Source organism: Siphateles boraxobius, unplaced genomic scaffold (genome assembly GCF_051911475.1).
Source record: "Siphateles boraxobius isolate OS27281-9 unplaced genomic scaffold, OSU_SipBor_1 130, whole genome shotgun sequence".
Taxonomy (NCBI): domain Eukaryota; kingdom Metazoa; phylum Chordata; class Actinopteri; order Cypriniformes; family Leuciscidae; genus Siphateles; species Siphateles boraxobius.
In genome coordinates, this window is record NW_027508734.1 from 46,417,504 (window position 1) to 46,429,594 (window position 12,091).

Consider the following 12,091-nt stretch of genomic DNA (forward strand, 5'->3'; position numbering starts at 1 on the left):
CCATCCAGCTTAGGCTAAGCTAAGCTAACCTAGCATCCATCCAGCTTAGGCTAAGCTACATAATAACTTCTACAGTTAGCGGTTAGCATCATTTACTTGAAGCCTTAATTACAGCTTTTATGTATACAGCGCAAAGTATTCTAAAATACTTTCTTTAACCCCATTTAGGGTTTCTAATTTTTCTCTTTCCTTACTTTCAATTCTTCTCAGCTGAATTTCACCTTCACTAGTTTAGCCATAGTCCTTGCTGAGCGCTGTAGGCTAAATTTGCAGATGCCCTGGCAATTAAACCCAAGTTTAATTACATGTAAGCTGTGTAGCTAGAGAAGAATTATTATAGTTATGAGAATTTTCATCAGCATATTGACTAAACCTTTGGAGGGACACACACGGTGTGGTCTTAAACACGCAACAGCTGTGACCCACTAGGGAGTGTTGGTCCAGGCAAATCTAAAGGTCAGTCACTAGTGCTATTGATTATTCTCAATTTCAGATCATTACCGCTGTTTTGATTACTTACTTTATTTTTTTATTTTATTCTTTTATTTCCACTTTGATAATAATAGCAGTCAGCTATTCCCTTGTCTATTCGGTCATCTATATGATTTAATTCCATTTCCTCTCTTGTTCGAATGTGGTTCTATTTCCCATTGGGCCCAGAAAGGAAACAGAGACACCTTTATTTGTGATTGTGTTTATTTTCAACAAGTGCACTCATTTTTGTGACCCTGCGACACAAGTAATTTCAACAATTACTAGGGCGTAACTATAGTCCTGAGGATTGATAATAAGCATAATTTGAATAGGAAAGCTGTCCCTTTTCCTCCTATCCTTCACTTCGTCAAGCCGCAGTGAACCACCATTTAAGTCCAGAGAAATAATTTAGTCATAAGAACCATCTTAAGTCATTTATTTCATCTCGGCTATGCCCTTTCCAGGAAATACTCTAGGAACCACACAAGTCTTAGCCTCCTAACATCCACAGCTAAGATGATAAAGATACAAGAGACACATCACTAGCTAGATACACATGAAACACCTAACTTTATGCTACATATCTAGCGAACCCATTAAACAGTGGTTCTGAACTTTTAGGGTCATGAATTAGTCTCTCACCACAAGTGTGCCAAAATGTCACAGAGCCTCTGCTTAACCTGACCCCAACCTTCCAGCTTACCAAAGACTATGACAAACCAATGGACACTATGAGAAACCACCTCTAACCCCTCCAACCACCCACGAACGCCGTCTGCACCCACCGACAACCGGTGCCCCAGACAACTGAAATCAACAAGCACACGCTGCGTGCACAGGACAACACTCTGTGTTATGCACCTGATGACATCGCTGCGCCAAAGCTTGTGGTGCCACAGTGCAAAAGGGGGGTTCATGCCGGTGTATGCCCATGACGCAGCATGTGCTGCACACCGCAGCACCAGAACACCGAAGCAATTGGCATACCGGCGTCCTCGAAGCGGAAAGACTGTCCTAGCCAACAAAGGACGACAGTCGCTGAGATCTTTCCTCCCTTTCTCTCTCCCTCTCCCCTTTGTCTGTTCCAGGATGCTGCTGTGGTTAGTCTTCCTGTGCCTCCAGCCAACCAGAGGACAGCCGCAGTCGGTCATCTCACCAGGTCCGGTATCAGGCAGCATCCTGAAGGAACAACCGGGACTCCTTATCACCAACTGCAGGACCCACACCCAGAGAGTGTATGTTCGACTCCACTCCCTCGCCCACGCTGAGGCCAATGTCGAACACATGCTCAACCAACTTGAAAAAAAAAATGTCACACAAGCAGAGCCAGATGGACACAACCGCCACTGCCGTCGGAACTCTGTTAACATTGGCATGTCCAGTGTCAACGCACTGAACCTAGCCACCGTGAGACAACGTGTGGCTGAAATTCAAACTGAAATCCCACAGCTAAAAGGGCAACTCACAACACAGAGTGCCTCCCTGCCGTCCATCGGCAAGACATCGAAGGGAACTGTGGTAATTCTCAACACCCACAGCGTTCGGCTGAACCAGACAGTGAACTCCATGAAACAGCTGTTTACTGTCTTCCAGAATGACTTTACTCAAACTCAGCTGGTCTGCAGTCTCTGATCCAAGACACACGCTGCCCTGCTGAGGCCAAACCTGAATCAAAGCTGGAAACCTCATCCTTCTTCAAGAACCACAATTTCACCCTAACTCCAGAATGACAGGTGATACCCAGTCAAGGCACCTTCTGCCCCTACACCTGCGGCAGAGACCTGTACTGGGCTACTGTCCACATCAACCGCCGTGGAACGACCACCACTCCAGAAGACGCGAGCAACCAGAGGCCACCATGGCCTTCCAGCCTTCTATGACAAAGGTGTGTCTGATCTGTCGGCACTTTCAACTTCGATCATGGTTGTCCTTGAGGGGGACAACAACGGTCGAAAGGGGGGGATGTAGGGTCTGGACCAATCAGACACACACTAATTATTCATATTCACTATATTTAATGAATATAAAGGTCTATGAAACTCTCCCCCAAAACTAACCTCACAAATGAAGTTACTTTGTCAGCCGGGTGTCCGGTTACAGAACACTTTAAGACTGATAACAGACTTTACGATCTCAAAGGAATGTGGCCACATGCGCCACATGCTTAAGAGAGAGAGACCATCTTTAATTAAATAAACTTTGCGGTGTTACTCTGATCTATGAAGGAACATGCCTCACAGAAACTGTGATGATTTACTGTCTCGTGTACTATTAGGTATAACAACATGGTATGTTTGATTGGGGTGTATGTGGTTGAACAACCACCCAACGGTCAATATAACCTCACCTGTATCATGCTTCCTAGCAAATTAATCCTCATTTAATGACACACACTTTGATGTACATCACCTTCTCTTAGAATGCAATGTGAATTTGTTATGTCTATTTGAGCTTGAATGAACAGTCTAAGCATGCTGGGGACAAAGACCATAAATCAACTAAGAGCCGCTTCCCCTCTCGGACATGTCACCTTACTCATAGGTCCATTCAAACCTTAGGGGTTGGTTCTTTCTCAGGGTATATCAGAGGCAGGCAACAGTGACCGCCCTCTCTTAGTTTTTTCATCCAGCCGCAACACTGTTCTGGTGAGACTGGGGAGCCCCCTCCCCCTCCACGGGGGCCCCAGGGCCCAGCAGGCCTCGATTCCAACCAGATCCGGCCTCATGGAAAAGAGAGCAGACTCTCTCACAAAGAACCAAGGACAATCTCAGGAGTTTTGGAACAAAGACTCCAACCAACAAAGACTCCAACCAACAACGACTCCAATCACCCATCCTTCCGACTTCCTCACTTCTCCTGGGTGCTCGGCGTGGCCTCAACAGAGTCCCAGGCCTTCACCAAACCAGTCATGCGTTCCTGGAGAAAGAGAACGCTCAACCAACTTCCACTTGACACTGCCGGAACCATCAACGACTCCAATTTTCAACAACTTCAAGAATTGTTCCCATTACAAATGCAAGTATTCAATTCAATGAAATGTGAAAATGAAATTCTGATGGTTCTTCTCATAGACCCTCTTCCGGTTTCCAATTTCATCCTATCACTAACCTATTTATGTATTCATGTGTGTATGTTGTTTAGTTTATTTATATTCATATAAATATCTATATTTAGTTAATAAAACTTGTACATAATATGTATTTGGTTCTGTTTTGTTTGCAATACAAGTCACTTTACGATCACGGTTTTTGCTACTGGCTCAAAGTACTGTACAGGCGAAGAAATAATTATTCTTCGGTGGCCATGGAAGATACCCTTTATTAGAATAAATTAATAATCATAATAGTTCGTTGGAAGAACTGATTAATTGATTGTAATATTAATTCAGCCACATCAAGTTAATCCAATTAACTGACCCAAATATTTATAATTAATAATAACAAGATATTATTGATTATTAATATTTCCAAAAAGCTGAGTTCCTTACACCGTATTGCCAAACTCCGTCCCTATGTCAGCCCAAAAGATGCTGAAGCACTAGTACACGCGTTCATCACATCTCGCCTCGACTACTGTAATGTTCTTTTTTCTGGACTACCAGCACACTCTATCTCACGTTTACAATATATTCAAAGCTCTGCCGCAAGACTACTAACTTACACCAAATAAACTGCCCATATCACTCCAATTCTGTTTAAACTGCACTGGCTACCCGTGTCATCCCGTATCACTTACAAAATTCTTCTGCTTACTTTTAAGTCACTCAATGGTCTTGCTCCAGCCTATCTCTCTGACTTACTTTCTCCTTATATTCCCCCTCGAACTCTCCGATCTTCTGGCTGTGATCTCCTATGTGAGCGGAGATTTCGTCTATCGTCTATGGGTGGCAGGTCTTTCTCTGTTATAGCCCCTAAGCTATGGAACAAGCTAAAGGAATTATACAAGAAGAGAACGATAAATTAAAAAGTGAGGCCAATGGTGCTGCAAGTAAATGAGAGCCAATTTTAATCAACTTATTCTCAATGCCATCTATTTCCAGCACCACTGATATAAGACAATTCACTAATAACCCTTTGCACATCAGTTGGGCTGACCTCTGTAAATGAAAAGGAACTGCCTGTATGAGGACAAGGAGTCAAATCTGGTTTAAAAGTATAGGCCTATACTTGTGGTGCTGAAGAAAAATGTAAACTAAAAGCATTTGCAATGGTAGCTGGATCATCTATCCTTTCATTATTCAGATTCAAATTGGTTGTAGTCCACCCTGATTTCCCAAGTACATTATTAACCCGTTTCCAGAATTGTTGTGGGTTTTTGAAATCATTCGTTAGACAATTTCTGAAATAGTTGAATTTGGAGTTTCTTGTTTGCATGGTACAAATGTTTCTTAATCGTTTATATTCTTCCCAGTCAGCAGTGTATTTTGTATGTCGAAACTTATACCAAGCCCTATCCCTCTGTTTAAAGAGATTGATAAGGTCACCATTTACCCACGGCAAGTGACTGCCTTTAACTTTAACAATAGTCCAAGGATCCTGCTCATTTATAACATTCAAGAGCTCAGGGTATAGAAAATTCCATGCATCATCAATAAATGGAATTAGATTGAGCCTATACCAGTTAATTTGTTGCAAATCATTAATAAATTGGTCACTATTAGTGGCGGCAGTGGCTCAGTGGTTCATGTAGGTTGTCTACAAACCGAAAGGTTGGTGGTTCAATCCCCGGTTCCACCTGACCAAGTGTTGAGGTGTCCATGAGCAAGACACCTAACCCCAACTGCTCCCGACGAGCTGGGTGGCGCCTTGCATGGCTGACACCGCCGTCGGTGTATGAATGGGTGAATGTGAGGCAAATATGTAAAGCGCTTTGGAGGCCATTCGGTCTGTGAAAGCGCTATATAAATGCAGTCCAGTCCATATTAAAGATTTTGGTTTGCCTCATCTTAATAAATTTGGGAGGGAGACGTGGCTTCAAAATTTTCCAAATGCAATAGATCATGTGATGATCACTAAAGCAGTCTGGTAAAACCCTGGATTTAATTATTCGTTCACGGTGAGAAACTAAGGCCCAATCCAAAAGAGATTTAGAGGTAGGAGTAAGTCTTGTGGGTTCATTTATAAGTTGTCAAATGTAAGCTATTAATCGTATTTCTTTCAGTAAGTGTAGATGAATGAAGCCAATTAATGTTAAAGTCACCCATAAGTATCAATTCTTTATTAGAAACTAGGGAAGATACAGTACAAATAATATAATTAATTGATTCCAATTTCAGAAAGGTCGGCAGTCTATAAATATTTCCAATAATTATTTGCTTATTTTCATGCAGAGTAATTTTGATGAACAGACCTTCAAAAAGTACTGGAATCTCAATAGGAACCATAAGTTGAGAATTTAAATTAGATAATACATAAGTGGCTACTCCACCTCCCCTTGTACCTCTGTCCGATCTAAATAATTGATAGTTGTCTATACTAATATCATTGTCAGAGATATTGCTGGTAAGCCAGGTTTCGGATAATGTAATAATACTTGGATTATTATAGGCTAACCACGCTCGTAATTGATACATTTTGGGGAGTAGACTTCTAATGTTCAGGTGTATAATGTAAAGACCTTTACCAATACTTATAGATAAATTAAAATACAGTGAAAACTAGTGAGAAGATCATGTAAGTACTGTCACGAATCACACACAGAAGAGAGCGAGATCCATAGCAGTTATTTATTAAAGGGTAATCCGTATTCACAACAGTCCAGGCAAATGGTCAAAATCCGATAAGTCAATCCAAGAACATAAAACATAAACAAGAGCAGGCAGCATACAGGAACAGAAGTGTGCAGACATTAAACAAGGACTCCGTAAGAAACACTTCTTGTTGCTATTTTACGGCGGTTGGCATCCAACTTATTGGTGCATTTCCGCCACCTTCTGCTCCGGAGTGTGGAACAGAAAATAGGTTTACAGACTAAATCCCCCTCTCCCACTCACACACACACCTCCTCCCATTCATTCTGCAAGTTAATAATTATAATAGTAATAACAACAATTTTTACTACCACCACAATTACAACATCAATATTTATACTTTAACCCTCATCCATACTACCTTTATTTATATTCTATTAAAAAAAACTATTTCTCTTAAGAAAGTCATAAGAATTCTAGTCTGAACCCTATCACTACTCAATAACCCTTTTAATGTGATATTCTGAACTCCCATCTCCCTCAGCTTATTCCTCATCATCTCTCTCTGTGCTCCATACCTACTACATCTCAAAATATGCTCTACAGACTCCTCTTCCTGGCATCCTTCACACAATCCAGTATTGTTTCCCTATTAACTTAAGCATTTTATTTAATAAACAATGTCCCATTCTTAACCTAGAGATCACAATTTCTTCTCTCCTATTTCCACTTCCAACCCTTGTTTCTTTAACTTCCCTTTGAATTTGATATAAGCAGGGCTCTCAAGTTTTATCAAAAGTTTAGAGTGAGATTTAGGGGAGGAGCCAACCAAATATTTGCAGCAGCGGTCCCTCGACCCAACCAAATTCGCTTCAATTTTTGCTAGCAGTTCAATTTTGCCTATTGTTCATAATTGACCAGCACAAATGGAAATTATAACAATTGTTAAATCTGATAAAAAGACAAATTCATCCAAATAAAGTAAATAGTTATATTTAAAAAATACAAATTTATTGAAAAATAAAAATAAATTTGACCCCAAACAAGCCAACTGAACATCAGTTCTCAATGTACATAACATTGTGTCATTACAACTTGCCCTGAGCATGTATGTCAAGACCCAAACCGGTCACCTTTACAGGGGTCATTGGATGCCCATTTTCCACAAGTTGGTATGATTCTTTTGGGTCTTCATGTAAAGTTTGTAACATACTTTGGTTAAAATTTCTCAATGGTTGTGTAAAACAACACACTTTTTACCTCTTCAAAAACAGCTCTGTTCACAGTGACCCGTTTCCGTGCATGTCTCTTTAAATGATAATGAGCAACAACTTTTTGGCTTTTTGAGGATTAAAAAAAAGTGAATGGATTTTTTTCATTGCATGGTGATTGTGTCCACACACTGCAAAGACACATTTATTTGCAAATACCATATAAAAGTGTATTTTGCATCCGATGACCCCTTTAAAAGCAGTTGGAGAGTTTTTGAATGCATCAAAAATTATTTAGCACGAATTTGGCTATACTCCTCAACATCAGCTCTCACTGTCTTTGATCACAGGCAAGAGATATCGTCCAGGAATCGTAAAATCAAAATGCTAAAAAAAATAAATGAAGATGTCCGCAAACCGCATTCATCAGATCGTGCTCTTTCAACTTCCACTCGGTGTGTGCGCGTGTTGTCTAGTAACGAACGAGCTTGCAGCGGGAACACATAATTTACCCGGAAACAACTCATTCTAATTTCTGATTGGCTGGTAGCTAACATTTAACTCTGTATAACTCGAGACAGATGCTATGAACTCGGCAGAGAACTTCCCTCCGTTTGCCTGCGCCTCGTCCATGAATTGTATAGCGGGACAAGTTCCCTTACTCCTCAGCGTGAGAAATACAAGGTGTGGCATGTGAGCGTGTGAACGGGTTGAAATGCGTGTGTCTCACGCCCAATGCGTGAGACTTGAGAGCCCTGTATAAGTGTCTCCCTGTCCTCTCTCTATCCCACATTTCTTGCCACTTTTGATTTATTTTCTCCCATATCACACTTTTAACTTCTGCTTTACTAATACTAACTTGCATTTTTATATTTCCTTTTGTTAATGCCCTTTTTGCTAATTGATCAGCCATTTCATTCCCCCTTATCCCTACATGTCCTGGTACCCATATAAACTTTACTTGTCCACCTTGGTTAACTATTCTTGTTACTGATTGAAGTACTTCCCACAGAATATCTTGACGGCTTTTGGATTTGAATGACCGAAGACTTGTTAAAACTGCTGATGAATCTGAGCATAACAATACTTTTTAATGTCCCGTCCTTTCTACCCATCGTAATGCAATTAATATAGCCAACATTTCCACTGTATAAACCCCTAATTGATTAGATGTTCTCCTATTGATTCCGGTTCCTTTATCTGGTATCACCACCCCTAATCCTGTTGCTTCCGTCTCTGGATTCTTAACTCCATCAGTATAAATCTGTATGTATGTATTATATTTTTCCAAAAAACGATTTTTGAACAGTCTTTCTTAATTAATATCTTCCTGAGCCTTCCTTTTTTCCTGTAACACAAACCAGTCTACCTCTGGCCAAACTATCTTCCATGGCGCAATCTCTGGATAAACTATCGTGGGACTCATCCTCAAATTATACACTTTATTATTGGCTATATCCAATCTGTCCAAAATTTTCCTTTAAATTTTTCCCATACTCCCAGCTTTCCTGCAATACTATCTTAGTGATATGTGAATTATTATGTCCTTTTAAACCAGCCCAATAGTTAGCCATTAACTGTTTCCTGCTTAAATCGAGTGGTAATTCTCCCATTTCTACCTGAATGGCTGCTACAGGAGTTGTTTTGACTGCTCCACAACATATTATCAGGGCCTGAGCCTGGATTACATCTAACTTTTTTAACTGAGACTTAGCTGCCGATCCAATTACTACACTTACATAATCTATCACTGATCGTACTAATGCCACATATATTCTTTTTAATGATGATCTACTTGCACCCCATTCTCTTCCCCTCAGACATCTCATCACATTTATCACTTTTTTCCCTTTTTCCTCCATTTTTCTGATATGATCTGCAAATGTCAATCGTGAATCCAAACTTACTCCTAAAAATTTAAAAGTTCCAGTCCTCTCTAAATCTCTTCCATACATTCTTAACTGTATGCCTTCCTGAACTCTTTTCCTATTAAAAAAGACAGACAGAGAAGACAAAGACAGAGAAAAAGATTTTCTCTTCTACAGAAAATCTAAATCCCCAATCAAAACCCCACTCCACAACTTTATCAATTGCTTCCTGTTTTTCTGACTACATAATCTATATTCCTTCCTCTCTTCCACAACGCCCCGTCATCTGCAAACAAAGACCTTCCAATGTCTTCTGGAACTTTTTCAAATATATCATTGATCATAATTATGAAGAGTAGTGGGCTTATCACACTCCCTTGTGGTGTACCATTTCCAACGATGTTTTGATTTGACATGTCTGTCCCTATCCTCACTTGTATTTTCCGTCCAAAAAGAAAATCCTTTACCCAGTTAAATATTTTCCCTCCAACACCCATCTTATTCATTTTGATTAATAACCCCTCCTTCCACATCATGTCGTACGCTTTTTAAATATCAAAAAATACCGCTATTAAAGTCTCTTTATTCGCTTGTGCCTTTCTTATTTCCGTCTCAATTCTTACCACAGAGTCTATAGTGCTTCTTCCCTTCCTAAAACCACTCTGACAACTAGCCAATAATCCTCTTTTTTCAATGGCATGGGTCAGTCTATCTACTATCATCCTTTCCATAATTTTACATAGATTAGAAGTTAAAGCTATCGGTCTGTAACTAGTGGGTTTTGTCGGATCCTTGCCAGGTTTTCTTATCGGAATCACTACCGCTTCTTTCCAGGCATTTGGTAATTTTTCTTCCTTCCATACTTTATTATATACCTCAAGCAACTTCAACTTTGATTTTTCCCCCAATTGTTTTAGCATGATATAACAAACTTGATCTTTCCCCGGAGATGAAGGTTTTGCTGTTGTTATTGCTCTTAACATCTCTGCCAAAGTAAATGATTCGTCTAATTCATTTTTGGTATCTTCCTTCCTATTTAATTTATGAATATGCTGATTAAACGTTATCAATCTTCTCCTTCCTTCTTTTTCCAAATTTTTTGAACTATGTACCTTTATAAATGATTTTGCCATAATTTCTGCTTTCTCTTTGTTGGAAACTGCTGTTACCTCTTCATATGACATAACTGGGTAATCCAACTGTCTCCTGTCTCCCCCCATCCTTTTAATCATTCTCCAGACTTCTCCCACCGGTGTAGTTCTTCCTATTTTATCACAGAAATTTCTCCAACTAGTCCTCTTTGCTTGTCGAATTGTTCTTCTAACCACTGCCTGAGCTTTCTTGTACTGGATTAAATGACTCATTATATGAGTTCTTTTAAGTAATCTAAAAGCTTTGTTTCTGTCTCTTACCGCCTGATAACACTCTTCATTCCACCAAGGCACCAGTTTTCTATTTTCCCTGTTTCTTCCTTCAGGAATAGCTTCCTCTGCTGCCATTATAATAGCTGTAGTTATCTGGTTGTTAACTTCATCTATACTTCCTAAAACCTCAACCCTGATCATGTAATCATCACTCAATTTCTTAAACTTATCCCAATCAGCTTTCCCAAACTTCCACTTAGGAATTATTTCTTCAGGACCTACTTCCAATCTTTCACCTATTGAACAAAAGACAGGGTAATGATCACTCCCCACTGTAGTAGATGTCCAAACTTCCCAAATACTATTTCCAGCCAGTGAATTAGACACTAAAGTTAATGTCCAAAGCGGACTCTTTCCCTGTTGATACATTGATTCTGGTTCCTCTCCCATCATTCAAACAGACCAATTCTCTTTCATCCATCAAATCCTCAATTACCTTGCCGTTAGCATCTGTATGTATACTTCCCCATATTGGACTATGCGCATTAAAATCTGCACACCAGATTATTTTTGATCCATCTTGCCCTCCTATCCTTAGTAGGTTATCTAATTCCAATCTTTTACATGGGTTATAGTAATTAATAATACTAATTGCCCCTCCACTTTCCCACATCTCCAAAACTATGTACTCCTGTTCCTCACCTTTCCCAAGTATTCTATATGGAATTCCTGTCTTTATGAATATGGCACATCCCCCCCCTCCCTCTCCTGTATTCCTATCTCTTCTTATTACTGTATATCCATGTAATTTAAAATTTAATTTGGTTTCAACCAGTTTTCTTGCACACACACTACATCTGGCTTTTCATCCAACCCATTCAAAAAATGTTTAAATTCCTGTCCATTGGCCAATAAACTCCTAGCATTCCACTGTAAAATTAAAACCATTATTAATATTACCCAATACATGACACTTCTTGACTTGACTGATTTGTAAGGATTTCCCTCACCTCTTCCCATGTCAGTCCTACTAATTCTAAGTGGTTAACAGCAGCTTTGACCACCAACTGGATTTTTTCATTTTTGGATTTTACTTCTGCTGTACAATTTATCACACCTGCTATAAAAGTAACTAGTTCCATTTTTGTCACATACCCACTAAACATCAGACGTCTATTGGACAGGCAGATCATGTCTATATTGCGTCAGTCGGTCCAAGACCAATTTTTGACCTTTATGCAACGTGCAATCTAGGTCCGCTATTTGGACATCTAACTATGACCCCACCTGGACGTCAATATATTGTTCAATATTTGAACGCCGGAATAGGTAATTTTCTGGATGTTATGTGGACGTCTAAGACAGGTGCAGGAAATTGACATTATCTAGGTTTGCAAAGTTACCTCCAAATGAGGTATTTTCTACGTCATGTTTGGAAGTCAGATTTTGGTTCCCTGAAGGTGCAGACTGTGACGCCATGTGGAC